General features: G+C 41.7%; 1 pseudogene; it reads left to right on the top strand.

Annotated features, from left to right (window-relative positions):
- The first annotated feature begins 7669 nt into the window (after positions 1-7669).
- LOC147463057 (large ribosomal subunit protein uL13w pseudogene) lies at positions 7670-8200 on the top strand (annotated as a pseudogene).
- The last annotated feature ends 11072 nt before the right edge of the window (positions 8201-19272 follow it).

The raw sequence follows: 19272 nt of genomic DNA, 5'->3' as shown, positions 1-19272 counted from the left end.
CAGAAGTGCAGCCTCCAAAGAGTGTCAAAATCCCACGGCATGATAGTAACATGTTGTGCATGGGCAGCCAGTATATATCCATCGCTGAAGAATTCAATGAGGTAGTCTTCTGCAATTTCTTGCAGGCAGAGAAGTGCACTGTTGGCCCATCGCATGCGGACTCTCCACTGCTCGCAAATCTCTCGCACTACTCATTGGAAAGGAAGACGTGGAATGGCCGGTTGCACGTGTCGTTTGATCCTTTGTAGCTCTTGCAGTACACCTCTGTGCACCTCATATTGGCGTCTTCTTGCTTGAGCATTCGAAGAGTCACCTGTTTACCTTCTAGGCGTGGCCTTTGCATGAGGGCATCTATACAAATAGAGTAACATAAAATGACATGTCATTTGTTGCAGAAGGGACTTAAGATTTCTAGGGTTAGCACGAAGCGAAGAAGTGCACCAAATACGATTGTATTACCTCTAGTTGCTTGGTACTGACCTCAGAAAAGGTCAGTACCAAGCGAATAGGTGCAACAAACAGAGTTTACCTTCCCTTATTTGCTTGGTATTGACCTCAGAAAATTATAATAGCAAACATCATTTATATTTTTGGAGGTTAGTACCAAGCGAACAGGTGCATATAACAGAGTTTGCCTTCCCTTATTAGCTTGGTACTGACCTCAGAAAATGTAATAGCAAACATCATTAATATCTTTTGAAGTCAGCCCCAAGCGAACACGTGCATCAAACAGAGTTTTCCTTCCCTTATTCGCTTGGTATTGACCTTAGAAAAGTGTAATAGCAAACATCCTTTATATTTTTTGAGGCTAGTACCAAGCGAACAGGTGCAACAAAATACCAATGTGAAGTAGAGGAACGAGAGCTCCAGCCAACTCAAGATGATTCCATGTTGAACTAACTGTCATGTCGTGCCCTCCCATCACCTCCCCTAATCTAGGGGGTGGTACCCCTGCTTCTCCCTCCCATGTCTACCTCTCATGAGAACGCATGGCGGTCCTCCAACCCACTGCCTCACAGACCACTCATCAGGCAGAACCTAGGCCTTGCTTTTCAGGCATGTCCGTCTAGTCTATTTACCCAACAGATTTTTCAAAACCTCCCTCAAGGTTTCACAGAGAAACTCTAGGAAGCTTGGAAAAGTGGTGATGCCTTTCTAAAGAACACTCCCGCAGTGCCAGCAGGCTCGCATCCGGTCCCTCCTCATGAGGTCCCCACTTGGTCCTCCCCCGATGGTACCCCGAGCATTCTCCACCGACACAGCCCGGGAGTGGATGCTGTCAACACGGGAGTCAATCCTTGAGGTAAGCCTCTATTAATTCTACCTACTGGTTGTCCTTGTGAGCACAACCCATGTGCCTTTTTTGAGTGACCGTTTAGAGTTAGACGTTGATCACCCTTGCAGCCGCCATCTCCATCTCCAAGTAGAACAAACAGATCGTCATTGCCTTTGCCTTTTCTGCGCTCTTTCCCTTGGCCACTTCTTGTGATCTTGCGTTGAGAGACCTCCACTGTTTTGAGTCCTTTGCTGCCGCGTCGCCATCACCCTTGCCTTTGCCTTTTGTTCTTCTTCCTCCTAGCCACCTTTTGGTTCTTGCTCTTAGTGACCTACGACATCACCATCCAACTCAGCGCCATTGGATATTGCAGAGACAGGTTCTTTCTCCCTCTCTCTCTCTCTCTCTCTCTCTCTCTCTCTCTCTCTCTCTCTCTCTCTCTCTCTCTCTCTCTCTCTCTCTCTCTCTCTCTCTCTCTCTCTCCCCTTCCTGTGTGCTGTTAACAGTGTGCGCACCAAAGCCACTGTGTTATGGGGTTAGAGCACAATGGGCACAACACTCCAAGGGCCAAAGAGTGGTCGTTAGGGTAATATTAGAAGTCTCACACCGCATGGTTGGAATAATTACTCCTTATGTGACCGTGCCTCAGTTGTTATTCAATGCTATGTTTGGGCATAGTGAGTGAATAGGCCTATATATCTATTATTGATAACATTAAATGCTATGTTCTAATCCACCTGTTCTGAATGGACGTGGGTACAACGAAAATTCAACTTGGGTCAAAACCAAGCGAATAGGGCCCTTCGGAGATTCTTGGGGCCCCTATTCGCCTGGTTCTGACTCAAGTGACGTCACCTATTATGGCATTAGCTCACGGGATAGAACAAAGTGAATAGAGACCTTGAGGGATACTCGAGGCTCAATATTTTCTTGGTTATGACACCAAATACATACCAATTTTGATTAGTAGTTTTGTCTTCCTTTTTCTTTCAGTCATGGGGATCATAGCCCTGGAGACAGACGTTGTGGGTACAACATAAATTCAACTTGGGTCAGAACCAAGCGAATAGGACCCTTCAAAAATTCTTTGGGCCCCTATTCGCCTGGTTTTGACTCAAGTGACGTCACTTATTTTGACATTAGCACATGGGATAGAACCAAGCGAATAGAGACCTTGAGGGATACTCAAGGCTCAATATTTGCTTGGTTATGACACCAAATACATACCAATTTTGGATAGTAGTTTTGGCTTGCTTTTTCTTTTAGTCATGGGGATCGTAGTCCTAGAGATAGACAATGTGGGCGAGGATACATGTGAAGAAAAACTATTCACGTTCTTATACAACACCCGTGTTCATCACCGTGCACCAGAACTATCAGGAATGTTTAATGCAGAGTTTTCTATACAAAGGATTATAGATTGCTCATTTGAGTACCTACAAACCCATTTGCAAAAGTATGAGGTAGTCATTTGTGACAATTCCATGACAGTTGTTGATGGCATGAGATATGTGCACCCAACCGACCTTGACCCTACGACCTTGACCTTAACAAGAGTGCTTCAAGGAGACTGAATCGTTGTCTAGAAAAGTGTCCCTCCAATGCACTGCTTGTACAAGACACGTGTATGAAGCACTTCAAAAAGTGTCACTTAGTGGAATTCTACCACGGGTTTGTCTGTTACTTATACTTGTAGACAGATGGTGAGTAGGAGACTTCCCAGTCAGCAACTTTCGGTAGTTGTCCATTGGCGCCGCAGGAAGAGGTAGAGGATGTGGAGGTGCAGTTTGACCCAGAAGAAGAGCGGGTAGAGGTATTAAAGGAAACATTTGATGCGGGCTTAACGCTTGCTTCTCTTGCAGATACAGCAATAGGGAAGCAAGAAAGCCCAAATAAGGAAGTGACTTTGCCTCTGAATTGTGCTCCCAGCTTTGCTATGGCGGGAGACACCCACTACGTTCTGCTCACAAATATCATGCATGAGCTGAATATACAGGAGGACTACTGCCTAGCTACAATTGTAATTTTTTGTGAGGCAGACATGGGATTTGTTGATGAGGATGGAGTGGACCAACATCATATTGCTGACACATCTATCCACGACTCACAGTTTACTTCAGGTGTGAAACTGATCAAAGATACATTCAATGAAGCGAAGTCCGGAGAGGCCAATTTGCCAACAGATGAGCAATTTCAATCGACAACAAAACAACTTGGCCTTGGAAAACATGGCTAGGCCTGTGGCACCCAGAGCTCAGGTAATGAATAGTCATTCTATTCACTTGTGGGAAAGGTCGATGCTGGAAATGGATGAGAATCATATGGTAATTTTTAAAGGCATTCAAATGATATTAGAGATGGGCCAGTGATAAAATATCATGATCAATCTTTTCGTTGACATGTGCTAGTGTATGACGATAGTTTCTTCAGAAGAGCGGGAGGGTCACGGCAAGGGCTTGTCACTGGAGTACAAGGCAAGGATGTGGTGTTGTCTCACTACAGCGGGTGTTTCAACCACAAAAAGTTTTGTAGAGACAACTCAAGTACTTGGCAATTGTACTCATCTCACTTACGGCCCATAAATGCTTTACTATTTTTTTGTAGATCATAATATACCACAAGGAATACTCCAAGGACAATGCAAAATTCCCACTGTTTGCAATGAAAGTTATTACAAGATTGTGTGGTGGGCACCCCCTCCCACTAAACGCAGAAAGACTAATTCTGATTGAGAAACAGTATGCTCTACGTGTCTTTGGCATTGGGTATGGGTTCCAAGCACTCAAAGCCCCCTATTTCATGTCCTACACAGCTCAGGCTTTGGCTACAGGGGTTGAAGACCCGGAGAACTTAGATCCATACAACAAGCGACTGTTTTTGAGGGAAAGAAGACGCCTGATGCCCGTGGGGATGCTGCCATAACAGAGGAACGAGCTCGTCTGCAGAGCTTGCACATCAAAGAGGTACAAAGTGAGGAAGAAGGAGGTGCATCGAAGAGGATAAAAACGACGAGCTTAGGTTCATCTTCTCCCTCAAATCCATCTTCTCCCGCTCCTGACTCGTGATTGTCGCCACCTCGCATGGCGCTCCCCCGCATTTGAATTTACCCAAGCCATCTGTTTCTTATTTTTGCGGATGTGTTGTAAAGTCCATTCTGCCTTGCTCTATGAATTAGTCATCTATAAGTCCATTGGTGTAACTCTAATAGGCTATTGGCCTTATCCTTTCCTCCCCCATTTCTAGTGTGCTTAAAATAACTTGTTCTTGCCATGTAGTGGGTTTTTTCCATGCCTTGTGTGGACCATATTGATAGTGAGCCGTATGTCTTGGCAAAATATGGACCATGGTTGAACTGTGTGTGCTGCATTGAAATAAAACAAAATGGTCAATAGAGTACAAGTTAAAATTTCGTTTTGTATACGTAGAATGCTAAACCACCATGTAATGTGTGATATGTTGCCCACCCCACCCTGTAAGGTAAGCCTTCTTCCAATCTAGCAAGGCTGCTTGAAATGATGTGAGCTTACTTTGGTCCCAAGAATGCTGCTCAACATAGTGGAAAATTTTATCTAGTGATTTCCACACATTCGCCTTCTGATTTTGGATTGCCCCCCACCAGCATTGTCTGTAACCACTTCATGTAACTGCTCCCATTTGTTGAGCAGGTTTCTCCTTTCTTCTCTATTTGAATCTTTGAGGCTAAACCCAAGAAACCTTCTGGCCTCACGCCGCATATCGATGCTTTTCTTGGTACCTTGTAACGACTTTGAGACATATTAGGGTCCTCTTTGATTTTGACATTGCCTCCATGCAAACCAATGTCTGAGAGCACTCCCTCTAATGCTTTGATCACTCTTTTTGACTCACTCTCTGACTTTAATGTCCATGCAAAACATATGTACAAATGAACCACCTTTTCAATTATTTGACAGAGTGCATGAAGTGTACAGACGTGAACTCTACTCAGAGGAATATCAAGCACTGGCCTAAAAGTTTTATCTTGAAGATGTCTGTTGGGAGCTCTATTCGATTGCACACTCTCAAGAGATTTTGCATCAGCCATGCACTATAAGCATGGATTTGCCATAGCTGCTCCATGTGTTATGTTGTACATACACTTAAGAGTCTTTAAGTCACCCGCCATGTGCCATTCCACTATATAGTCACCAAATCCTTCCACTGAAATAACGACTCTGTTTCTTTGTTCATTGATGATAGAAGGAATTTGGATTTGACTAAAAACCCAATCAAGGATTTTAAAAATTTCCTTATCAACCTGCAGTGAAAAACAAAAACACAAAATCAACAACCAAATAATCAATATTTTTGTTATTATAGAGTGAACGAAGTATACCTGAAATGAGCCTAGAGTTAGAATGTTGTTTTTGGATTTCATGTTGAAGTATTGTGGATCCTCTTTCGTTATTGATGGATCCAGAGCTCTGTTCATGAGGGTAATGGTGACTCTCTCAAGCTTCTTGTTCTTCAAGACCTCGCACTCGTCGAGCTTCAAAACAAACTTGAGAACCCCACCGCACTCCTCTCGACTAATGTCAAAGAAGTGAACTGCATACCTTTGCAATGCTTCAAGATCAACAAAGAGGTTGTTGTGCTCGTTAAACTGTACCTCTCTGCCGCTCTTGCCTAAGAACGTTGCTTCAATATGAAATGGTGACCCAAGTTTCTCAAACACCTCATCGTTTACGTGCCGGCGAGCAGCCTTTACATGTGATGGCTTTGGCAGCAATGATCCTCTCTTTAGTTTATTTTGAGACTTTTTAGCTAATGCTTTGAAGAGTGCCATGTATCCCATCTGCGAGATGCCACTCTCATCAAGTATTGCTTGCACTTTCATTGGTTCCAACTGATTCTTGTTCATGAAGGAGGTAAGGAGCCTCCCTTTCAACTTACGAAATTTTTTCTGAGTTATCGTCTCTTCAACTACTTCTTTTGGAACTAGACGGATGTAATGCACTTTGACATTGAAGCCTGCACCGTTCAACTTTGGAAGCAGTAAAGACCTACCAAAAAAGCACCATGCGTTATGATCATGTATAGGAAAGTGTATCCATTTCTTAGTGAGCACATTGAAGATACAGAAGTAGAAACAAACTTCGAGTTACCTTAAAGCTCGTATTCGTTTTTTCAGGCCACCACTACCAATCTTCATGTTCTCAATGTTGCACAGATCTCGTTTTCTTTTCCGCCTACCAAGCACAGTGTCTTTCTCTCGCAAACTTGTGATATTCTTATCAAGGCCTTGGATTGTCTCTTTGTTTGATGAATTTTTTTGAGAGCATGCTTCATTAAGTTTCTTCAGCTGCATGTTCTCCATCGCTAGGAAGTTTCTTTGCCTTTCCGCATTCAATCCTCTCATTTCCAACTGTTCGGTGTATCCCAATAGCCCATCCTTGCCATCGCATATGAAATGTAAGAGATTAGTGATATTAGCAAAGGGAGGTGGCACATTTGTCGTAGGATCCTTTGGATAAATAGACCCATCGGTCCACAAATCCAAATGATGTTCCTTGTTTGTCTTTTTAAGTTATTTCTCCCATTGAGATAAGAAAGACTCCCTCCTACGTTTCTACAACGGTGCGTACTCTTGCAATACATCAACATGAAGATGATGTGTGTTATTTCTTTGGATAGGTGTTAAAGATGAAGGGGTTGAGGATTGCAAGTTCAATTGGTGTTATCAGAAAAAGAAGCGTTTTCCATTCCTAGAGTTGATAGAGAAAAAGATGGACACTCGAAACTCATGAAATATCTCAGGTTTGGGAGGGAAGACCATATTCTCATGTTTAGAGTTGATAGAGTTCGTGTGGTTTATGTTTCTGGAAGGAACGCTTGAGTTGGCATTTCAAATCATTATTCATACAGTTATTTGGATTCCTAACAAGAGAACAAAGGATAGGAATGATAAAGACGACGGTTACCTACCAAAGAATGTCACTTTGGCTTTTTGTTGGCACAAAAAAGTATCACATAAAATGCACAGTTTAACATTTTCATTTTCTCTCTCTAAGCCGACGTGGAACTTCTTACAGGGCCCAAAAGTGAGTCTAACTTTCTCCTAATAGTGATCCTTGGTTAAGTTCACCAAAAACTATTCTAGCATAAATGGAAAAAATCCAAGCATTAGATATCTCTCTCAAAGTTTTTAGCAAACAGTTTAGGGGTTTGATCGTTTTTTTTTTTGGTAGAGAGAGAGAGAGAGAGAGAGAGAGAGAGAGAGAGAGAGAGAGAGAGAGAGAGAGAGAGAGAGAGAGAGAGAGAGAGAGAGAGAGAGAGAGAGAATGCGTGGGACAACTACCAACATTAGGGTTTACAAAGAAAGATATTCTTTTGCAGTTCTAGTTGTGGAATTCTTGACTACTAAAGCTCATAGCAATGGTATATGGATCATGTCTCTACTCTTGCATGGTGGTTGTAGCTGCTTGCCACCTTATGCAGGGTTGCCTTATCTCCATTCTCTCTAAGGAGCTTCTCAATGGCCAGTGTGTCGTAGGTAGTGGTTAGTTGTGAGGCTTTTAGAAGAACTTGTAAGGTAGAAGATGAAATACCTTCTCTTTTTGAGGAAGCATATGAACACCAAGCTCAAGGGTCCCATCCACTTTCGTGCCCTATCTTGAATTTTGTGGAGAACCATCAGAGGTATGATTCCTCATAAGACAAAGCAAGGAGATGCAGCACTTGAGTGTTTGAAGGAATATGAAGGAGTTCCAGCCCCTTATGACAAGATGAAGAGGATGGTCATTTGAGATTAAGAAACTGGAGGAGAGAAGGATAGCTGAGGCCAAGGTTTTCTATGAGAGAAAGAAGCAGTTGATTTAGCTTTGGCTGAAAGCAGAGTCGAAGAGAGTGGAAGCTCAGCTAGGAGAAGCAAAGGCTATTTTAGACCCTCTTAGCTTCAAGGCTTGATTGACTTTTTTATTGTACCGGGTTGTTAATCAGCAAGTGAATGTCATTTCCCATGCAGCTTTATGTGAACTGATTCTGGGAAGGGTCATGTGACAGAATAGTGTTGAAAATTTTTCTTTTACTACATATAGATTGTTGAAATTTGAGTTCCTATAGTGTTTCTCCAAAGAGAGAGAGAGAGAGATCCTGGGGGGGGCCGGGGGGCTCTTTCTACCTACCATCACTAGCAAGGAGATTCAAACTATAGTGCGGCTTCTCTTACCTGGTGAGCTTGCAAAGCATGCAGTCTCTAAAGGTACCAACTTTACCAGTGTGTGAGGGTCTTTTAAATCAATGGGTTTTGTAAAGGTTAGGCAAGATCTTGAGTCATTGGCATTTGTAAAGACTACAGTGCTTGTTCATACTCATGGATGCTACAAGCTTCAAAGTGGGCTTGCAAATGAATCCTTAACATTGCGTTTGTTTTTGCCCATTTCTATGTACCACACCTATCAAACCAGGAAGGTCAAATGCAAAACTAGTTTCTCTCAAAAAAAAGCGAAGAGAGAGAGAGAGAGAGAGAGAGAGAGAGAGAGAGAGAGAGAGAGAGAGAGAGAGAGAGAGAGAGAGAGAGAGAGAGAGAGAGAGAGAGAGAGAGAGAGAGAGAGAGAGAGAGAGAGAGAGAGAGAGAGAGAGAGATGAATAAAGCAGGCATAACCACGCAAGAGATATTTTGTGAAAGATGGCTGCATGCAAGCTACAGAGCCATAGCCACTTAGTTGGGCCTTGAAAGGCATGGGCATTGCAACTCCTGTAGCAAGCAAGTAAATTTCGCAGTGCAAGTCTTCAACACCACCACCTCCTCCTCACAGTGTCAAGAAGAGGAAAATCCTTTGCGGTGCAATACGAAACAACACATTATCATCATCATCAACCTCCCACGACCTCAAAGTGGTTGTGGGCATTGAGCCCATTGAAGCAACTAGCCTAGGTATACTGGCTCTGAGCGTGTACTAGACTGGATCGAAGACTTTTGGAGTCTATTGCAAACACCACTAAAAACAAACAGTTTCAAGTGGGTGTCACTCAATTCATCATCTTACTGTTTCTAATATGGTTGTTGTATGTTTTGGTGACAGTAAAAGCTATTGAGCTACCCTTTCATCTACCATTCCTAGATAATTAAGGAATGGTAGATGAAAGGGAAGAGAGAGAAAAGTGGGAAGAGTTGTTTAGGGATAGCTAAATTATTGTATGTTTTCGGCTATGCAAAATTCCTTCTATGATTTGCCTTTATGTCAATCATGTTTGGCTCTGCTCGGTTTTTTATTGCTCGGAAAGTTTTTCTCGGAGTTTGAAATTCCCCACTTATATGAGTTTACCAAGAAAGGGAATAAATTCATTTGGACCACCTAGGAATGCGAACAAAGTTTCCAATGCTCGAAGAAAGAGATCAATAGGAGGCTAGTTCTTCGCCAACCAAATTGGGATGTCATTTTTCATGTACATGTTGATGCATCTGGAATGGTGATGGGAAGACGAACCGGGGTATTCTACTACTTTGAAACAAGCACTCTGAATGGGGTTCAGTGCCACAAAGTTCAAACATTATTTGCTAGGAAAGTTGTTTCACTTTTATGTGGATCATCAAGCACTCCTCTTTCTAATGAACAAAATGATTATTCAAGGTAGATTGATTATATGGATGATGTTTTCGATGGAATTTGAGTTCAAAATCTTCCATAAGCCAAGGAAAATCCATCATGGTGTTGATTTTCTTTCAAGAAGCACAGAAGGCAGCTTATAGACCTCATTGAGAGATGAGCTAGTTGATGATGAACTTTTTCAGAGTACATCAATAGAAGGACCAAATCCAAAATGGCAAGACGTGTATGACTTCCTTCAACTAGAATCATTTCCAGAGGATTGGTCCCAGGCAAAGAAAAAGGCACTAATAATAAAAAGCTTGAAGCTTACCATCATTGGAGGAGCTCTCTACAGATTGGGTATTGATGGTGTGCTTTGAAGATGTGTGCCTATGCAAGGAAGGATGTAAGTAACAGAGGCTTGTAGTGGAGATGCAGGTTCAAATATTTCTCTCCTAACATTACCTATAAGAAAATCCTACAAGAAATCCTCTAGCGGCAGAGTATGATGGCAAATGTCATAGCATTTTGCAAAACTTATGAAATTTTTTAGAGGATGGGAAGACCAACAACAGCTAGCATGACACCTCTGACTTGAGTATAACCACTAGGAGTATTCATGAAGTGGGGATTGGACTTCATAGGCGCATTCAAGAAGATTACTCCTAGGAAAAACATGTATATCATAATGGCAACCTACTATGTGAGTAAGTGGATTGAAGCCAAGGCATTGCCATGTAATACAGCCATATCAACATCAATATTCTTGTATGAAAATATCATTTGCAGATATGGATGCCCTATTGAATTGTTTCAGATTAGGGTACACACTTCATGAATATTGGCTGAGATATTTTCAGTCAAGCACCAAAAATCCACGCCAAATTATCCAAGATGTAATGGTTAGGCAGAGAGTAGTAACAAGACAATAAAGACTATTTTGACTAAAATACTCCAAAAAGAGCCACATCAGCGGGATCCAAAACTCTAGATAGCATTATGGACATATAAGACTACTTACAAGGTCACCATTGGCATGCAGAATGGTATATGGCACAGAGGCAGTAGTTCCTTGAATGGAGTTTACAATGCCAGGCCTCAGGCTAGTAGTGGAACATAGAATGGATTTCAACGAGAATCTGAAACAAAGATTGGACGAATTACTACGTCTAGATGAGATCAGGCAACGTGCTATGCTGGATCAAGAGGTGGTTCAACAAAGAAGAAAATGTTGGCCTGATAGCAAAATTAAATTCAAGGAGTTCAAGAAGGGGGATTTGGTACTATTTTATTAATCAAAGCGGGGACAAAAGAGGGCTAATTTGAAGATTTCATGGCTTGGACCCTATGAGGTTGATTGGGTGTTCTATTTGGCGTAGTGAGGTTAAGGGACCTATCAAGATTTTTGTTACTTGGTGTTTCTAATGGGGCCAAGATCAAATTGTATTATTCTATGTCAGATGGGATCCCAACAACACCAGTACTAGAAAAGAATTCTGAGTCTGAAAATGAACCACTTAACTTATTTTGTATCAGACCAGTGGAAGAGCGAGGCTAGAAATTGTTGGAACTATATATATATATATATATATATATATATTATATATATATATATACAAAACTCAAACAAATGAGCAACCAATAAATTTTGACAATTTTAACGATGAGGGGCATAAAGTAAATGAAATCATCAAGGGTAGAATCTCGTAGGGTAATGAGTAGGCGGTTAGACAAATGCATGTGTGCCACGTTGTAGGCAGAGGTCCTAAAACCAAGGATGCAAGCAAGTGGAGAATTCATGGAACCAATAAGGATAACTATGCATAGAGTACATGATCTTGCACTTTATAAACCCTTAGCCATTTGCACACCTTGCACCTTTTCCTGCAGAGATTTCTATAACCTCAACTTCTATGTAGCCTCTAGAGCGTGCAATATCCTAGTCGTATCCCTCTAGCTCCACAACCTTCACATCAAAACCCGACACTCCTCGGTTTCTTGTGTCTCATTGTCAAAAACTATAGGTGAGTCTTCTTTCTCACAGGAATGTTTAGAAGACTGAAAAATGGGCAAGAACAAGAAGTCGTCAGAGCACATGCAAGAAAGTTGTGATTAGGCTAGCACAGTAGATGGAAGAGCGACTCAGTCAGGATCAAACAAGCATGTTCAGTACCACATAATATCATAGGGAAATATGTTTTCCACCGATCAAAGAGGACCAATGTTGAAGTTATGGGACTTGGAGACGGTACTAGAAGCTACTAGGATGGACTTTGATGCAGCGATCATCCAACAAGTGGTTGACGCTTTTGATCCAGACATTGGCTTTGCAAAAATCAATGGACAATTAGTCCAAACCACTGCATCAGTTGTTTCCCATGTGCTTAGGCTGCCATATGTTGCTAAGGCCAAAGCGTGTTCATCCGAGGAAGTTAGCTAGTATCTGAAAGAGGATACTAAGGCTACAAAGAAACGTAAAAAGGGAGCTCAGGGAGTTCCAGTGACTGCTTTCAAGCACAATCCAGTCTATAAGTTCATTGCAAAATCCATTAGCTTGAAGAAAACTCCCACAATATGTTGCAAAAAAGTTATTTGGTATGCTACTGGTCCAACTAAAAAATTCAAAGGCACTGATTAACTTAGCCACATTCTTGCATAACAGCTTGATTCAATAGACTGGTAAGGTGAAGACCCAGAGTGTCTTCAAAGCTTGGTACGCAGGGTAATTTTTGTATTGGGCAACCTGCTTCCCAATCCGCCCCAATGAAGAAAAAGTATGGAATAAAGTTGCAGGGAAGGTAGCTGGAATTAGTAAAGAAACTGACCAAGATACAACTGGAGGCTGAGAGACACAACTAGACACTACGAACCAAGGCACTGAATTGGCTATAGTCACAACAAGAGCAAAGAGAACAAAAACACAAGTAGGAGTTGGCGCAGTTGGGGATGGCACAAGTGAGAGCACCAAGCCACCTAAAAAGAAACAAAAGGCACTGGCGTTTCTAAACCAGGTGAAGCTAAAATAGAATACTTCAACCAAGCATGATGTGGGGGGACAGGGCAAAGGTACTTCAATAGATCAGCCCATTGAATTTTCTCAGACCCCACCAGCTTCTACTGAGAAAAAGAAGACCACTGGCAATAGGCAAGTTCCACCACTGACACTGGAAAGAAGGACATATCACAGTCCCAATTAGCTTTAGTTGTTCCAACCTTAGTACAACCAACTCAAATGAATAGACTATAGAGGCTACAAAAACCCCTACATGGGAGACCGATTGTTAAATAACTAGATAAGGCACTTGTGCCTTACCCACTCCTCTCATTGTCTATGAAAGCTCTCAAACCAACGTGGATATCATTACATACGGATGTGTAGCCACGATGATGTCTGAATGGAACACTATTGTAAATTCCATGGGAAAATCAATAAAAGCTCAGCAAATAGGACCCAATTCAGCAGAAAATGCCTTACAAATGGAACTTTATGAAACCAAGACTGAAATAGAGAAGGCCAGGAAAGAATGGATCAACGTAGGACCAAGATGCTAGAACAAAACAAGGATGCAAGGTTGATGGCTTCACAATAGAAAGAAATTGGAGCACTCAAGAATGACAACCAATGGTTGATGGATGAGAAGTGGGTAGTAGTAGAGGCAAAGGAAAAACTCCAAGGGAGGTTAGATGAGAGGAAGCCATCCTTAAAATCATTGCTTTCCAATCATAACACCCTGAAGCAAGCCATCACAAAAAAACTATAACTATCAATCCTTGGTTGATATAGCTGATCCAGAGGGAAACCTCACCCTCAACATTGAGGAATTGCAAAAAAAAGTTGAATTATGAAGTCTCACTTGGAAGATAAAGCTGGGCAATACACAACAGCTGAAGTGAACCAAGTATTGGTTGAATAGATCAAGAACCAGGATGGTGAAGATGAGGAAGAGGATGATGATAACCAAGAGCAGGAGGTGGTATTGGAGAAGATCATGATAGTGATGATGATGATGATGATGATGATGAACCTCCACCTCTAGGTTCAGCGACTGGAATAAAACTGGACAAACACTAGCACTGGGCCAAAGAACCAGTAAAATAGTTAGCTTGGTAATCAGAATCAACATCAAGATTAGACTCAATCTGATCAGCAACATCACACTCAATCAGACACCCGACATAATGAGCACATATGTAGCATGCCATTGTTCAGTACATGCCTGTAGATCAGCTCTAAGACAAAGATAAAGGCATTAGAGTCAATTTTAGATTTGATTTAGATTTAGATTCAGACCCACATCACTCTACTAGACTGATAGCATTAAACAAGAAGCTAAGGAGGCAAAAGGCTCTTCAAATTCAAGAATTTCTCCATGATGAGATAGTATATACTGATTTGGAAAGGTTTTAGATGTTGTTTGTAGGAGCCCAAAGACTAGAAGTTGATCAACTACCATGATCAACAGGTTTTCCAATTGCCATCTCATCCTAGTTGTGTCCAGGTCTTGGATCGGATGCCTGAATTGTTTCTTACCATTGAAGATGCTATGGTAAACCCACACATCATCCTTCCTCCCTCTCCCGCTTCCTCTCAAGATCTTTCATCACTGCTTTCACTGCTTCATACCACACTTACCACATCACCACCTCGCCTCATGTTGATGTGTTTCTTTTTGCAACCTTCAACGTTGAAAAATTCGGATAGTTGTGGCACCCACTATTGAAGGTTTCACAGCTTGTGGGGAGCTCTTTACACCCGCTTTTTTGCGGATCTGTCTCCGAGAGAAAGGGCTTTTTCTTCAACATGATAGAGATACTCATTTTTCAAGGGGCCTACAATGTGTAGGCCAACCCTATCCATGGCAGTGCATTACATAAGAGCATGCCATTTTTGTTTCACAATGATCAATGGAAATGCTTCATCAACATTGACCTATAATACCCACGATTCCAGCTTGACACATGCTATTTTGCTCTCCCAAGCCCCTTTCCCATTACTTTGGTAAGCACCTCTACCAAAACACTCTGATTTTGCTCAGCCATGATCGACGGCGATGCTTCATCTAACTTTGCCCTGGTATACTCATGCATCTGCCTTGACCCAAGTTATACTACCTTATTCCTCTCCAAAGCTCCATTCCCATTACTATGTAGAGTGATTTGCCAAATCTCCCTCTGTACCTTTCTTATGGTATTAAATGAACCTTTTTCATGGTTATCTCCCTTGCTTTATGCTTTCTAGTAGTTACTTGAGCCAGGAAACGGGAGGTTAAACATTGCAACATGCCCTGCAAATCCCCCCCCCCCCCCCCCCCCCCCCCCCTCCCCCCCCCCGCTCTTTCTCTCTATTTTTCAGCTAATCAACAAGCTCTACTCGTTATCTCCTACATTGCTTGTAGATGCAATGAGTATGTTTTGGAAAGAGTTCAGAAGATGAGGCAAGCCAACAAACTTTAGCTACTTAATGAGATCAAAAGCCTGTGTCCTTAGTGTTAAGAATTGAGTTGGAGTGTCTAATGTGTTTGAACCATCCAAAACTTGCATCCACAAGTGATGATCCTTGGTCTTGTGACTTCCCTTGTTCCATAAGTGATGATCCATGCCAAATATAGGTCCCTTGCCCTTGCAGGAACATCAAGTCCAACCATTTCTCTTAGTATTGAGACTTGTTGTGTAGCTAGCTCAACCCTTATTCCTTTGCCCCTGCATTAGTTAAACATCCGCTTGTTTCATAGATTTTCTTGCTTCACACTACCCAAGCCGAGCAACCATCATTTTCTTCAAACCCATGAGCAGAGAAAACCTCACTCGCCCACCTTCAAGAACCCCTTATTGTCTCCATGCAACCCTTTATCTCTACTTCACAAGTGGTCATATAATAAATATTTTGCTTGAGGTCGCATTGTCTTTGACATCCATTTTGAGATAATTTTACCTAGCCATTGACAATCCCTGTTCATCAATATCCCTAGCCATTAGCATCCATAGTAATGGATACCTAGCACCCTTGAAAACCCCTTTTCTTTTAGGCACTTGTCCATTGGCATCCAAATGGTGGAATCTTCACTAACCTTGGCAAAATGACCAATCACCGACCAAACCCCCCCAAAAAACTTTTCTTTCTTCTTTTTCCTCAACCCAAATACTCTTCTTCCATTCACATAATTTTTTATGTGATGTTCTTTTGGCTATCTACTTACTGCCCTTATTATAGCCTCTTTCACCCAAGCCCCACCTTGTAGGTTTTTCTTTTGTAACCAACCTTGATGTACTTGACTATCCACTAATAGAACAACTTTTTCAACATACAAGGTCCTTTTTATCTTTGCTAACCTCGAGGCAACTTAACTATCCTTTGCTAGAAGACCTTAGTGATCAACCTACCCTCACGGCCTTAACTTTTTATCTTTTCTATCCTCGAGGAAACTTAACTATACTTTGCTAGAAGACCTTAGTGATCAACCTACCCTCACGGCCTTGCACCCCACCTTACAGTTGTACAATTTGTTTATTTATCTCCACATGCATTTGGTGCAGATGTAGCCCTTCCAAGTAATTTTTCACTTTACCCTCATCTAAAAGGCATCAATCATATAGCTATATGTGGATTGAATCCCCCTTTCTATGTATGTTTTATCCCTTCATCTTGTACATCCACACCTTGCTAGAATTAATAGCTTTGCGTGCCTTGACCCCACCTTCCTTCTATGTTATAACCCACAACTTTCATCATTCGTGACCTTACCTTGAAAGTTAATACCAATTTTCCACCTTGTACATTCCCTAGTCTTTGCTTTGCCTAGTTGGTGACCTAGAACTAAGGTGAACGTGAACTCATAAAACTCTAATCCTAAGCAACCAAAGTAAACCTTGCCCCACTTTGGTTTTCTTTAAACCTTGCATACCTTAACCTATCTGAAAAATACCTCTCCATGCTTGTTATTTGCACCTAACTGGCTAGAATGTTATTATCATAACCAACATCTATTCACTTAACTATCCACCCCTAGAACACAGTTAACAACCTACCTGCAATGACTCGCACCCCACCTTGCAATTGTACTAAATGTAAGTTGTAAGTCTCCACATGCATCCGGTGGAGATGCAACCCTTCCAAGTTCATTTATCAATTTAGCCTAAGATAAATCGCACCAAATTTATAGCTTGTCATCGCTTTTTGCCTCGCCAAGTTGGTGACCTGGAACTAAGATAGCCTTGCCCTCATAAAAACTCTAATCCTGAGCAACGTTAACCTTGCCCCCATTAAAAACCCAAAGCTTCTTTTAAGCTAAACGTTTGCTTCCACCACACTCTTGGCCCAAACCTCAACCTAGCCTTCCACCACACTCTGGGCCCAAACCTTAACCTAAGCTAGCCATGTACACCGAATTCATTGTTGCACAGCTCAAGACTTCAATCTAGTATAACAAAGGACGGGTTATGACAAAATCTCTTGGAGAAATCTAATTTTCAAGATGACCCTTATTAAGGATTCTAGTGCTTCATGAAACCCCCTAGCCATCGGTATCACTTTATATAATCTCTCTAAGATCGCCAAAAGTTAACACCTCAAATTTTTTCCACTCCAAAGAAATTGCATTGTCTTTCAACAAAGCCAATCTATTTCTTGGTATACATCCATCATTGTTTAAAACTCTTGAAGATGTACACAAGCCCAAAGAATGCCCAACTAGAGAAAGCCAATATTTTTCTTGGTATACACCCATCACCATTTTAAACTCTTGAAGTTGTACACAAGCCCAATGAATGTCCAACAATGCCCAACAAAGCCAATCTATTTCCCCAACTACTCACATTTCCCTCCAAAAGTTTTAGATTTTTTCCCCTCCAAAAGTTCTTATAAAACCATAAGTATAAGACCTAGGGTAACTGAACATAGGATCCTCCTCCCTACCGCCCCTTATATAGGCCTAGCTCCTAGCTCTTGCCCTAAGTGGATCCCCAGTCCACACTGGTCCCCAGTCTAGGCCCTTGGCCTAGGTCCCTGACCCCCTAGGTTGGGCCTTGCCTTGTAGGACCCTTGTCCTGACATTTCTCCCCCCTTAAGGAAGAGTTTTCGTCCTCAAAAACACAAGTAGTAATATCTTCTTAAGAATACTGATGTTTTCTTTATTGACGTTCCATAAGTGAGCCAGTTGTGTGTATGACCGATAATTGGTGCAGTGAGGAGGTTCAATGAAACCGAGAGCAACATCTTGATTTTCAACATTGTTGTCCGTTTGCAACCACTTGGGTCTAAATGGTAACTCCATTTATAACTCACTTGAGTACTGTAAAGGAGTAACCACAACTAAGAGTCACTTAGGTCTAAATGGTAACTCCATTTATAACTCACTTGAGTACTGTAAAGGAGTAACCATAACTAAGAGTTTTCCAAAGGCATAACCAGTTTTCAGATCTTCTGAAGGTACTAGAATAATGCAAGGAAACCTTGGTGTAACTTTCCATGCAATTGTGAGCCAAATTTCCTACTCGCTTGAGTATCTTGAAAAGTTCATAGATAGGGAGTGTCCTCGTGTTAGAATTTTGAATAGTTTGGAACACAAAGAACTACATGTTCATCCCTAATGAAGGTTACTTGCCAACATACTTTGTCAGCACACCTGGTAAGTCCTTGACGTATGAAAGTATTGACACAATCTCCAACCCCACCACAACAGGTGTTCAAAGTCGAAAATCGTACTTAAGCAAATTCTAGAATAGGGAGAAAATCATCTATTCAAAAATGCATTGTGCTAACGTATGCTCTTAGCAGATCCTTTAGCAGAAGAAATATTTGGAAGTTGCCCATCCAACACGAGATGAATAGCAGCAGTAAGAGTGAGGTGTTGTTCCCCAACCACTTACAAACAGGCTTCCCTAACTGTCGATAAACTAGGACTCAATCATTGAGTATCCAACCATACATTTTATATGGAGTGAAGACAACCAACTAGGTTGAAAGCGGGTGGACTGGAGTAAGCCCAGAGTTTAGACCATCCAACCATAGACATCCATCCTAAGCCAGTGCCTTGTATGGCAGGGTGTAAACTCATAATAAATCTGTAGGAGAGATTGCACATGCAGTGCAAAAAGGTGTAGAGAGAATAAAGTCCATGAATTGGCATGCCGCTCCAAATAAATCAGTGTTAAACACTAGGGCCCATAACACCTAGTGTGCATGCATTTAACACAAATTTATCCAAACCGCAATTCCATGACGAGACTTTCCACGGTATGTAAGTGAAAGCCTTTCAACAAGAGTTGGACCGTAACAGAATGTGAAAGATCAATCACATCTAGGTACCAACCATGAGACCTTCTCAGTAACTTAGCATACTTGGCTATATGTAGAAATGACCCTCCGTTAAGGTGGTTTCACAACACTTGTCATCGCCGCAGCAAATCTGTACTGAGTACCCGACAATTTCTGGCCACTGAACTTGTTCC

This window comes from Adiantum capillus-veneris, chromosome 2, assembly GCF_014529385.1.
Source record: "Adiantum capillus-veneris isolate H3 chromosome 2, ASM1452938v2, whole genome shotgun sequence".
Classification (NCBI taxonomy): Eukaryota; Viridiplantae; Streptophyta; class Polypodiopsida; order Polypodiales; family Pteridaceae; genus Adiantum; species Adiantum capillus-veneris.
This window is presented reverse-complemented; position numbering and strand designations above follow the sequence as displayed.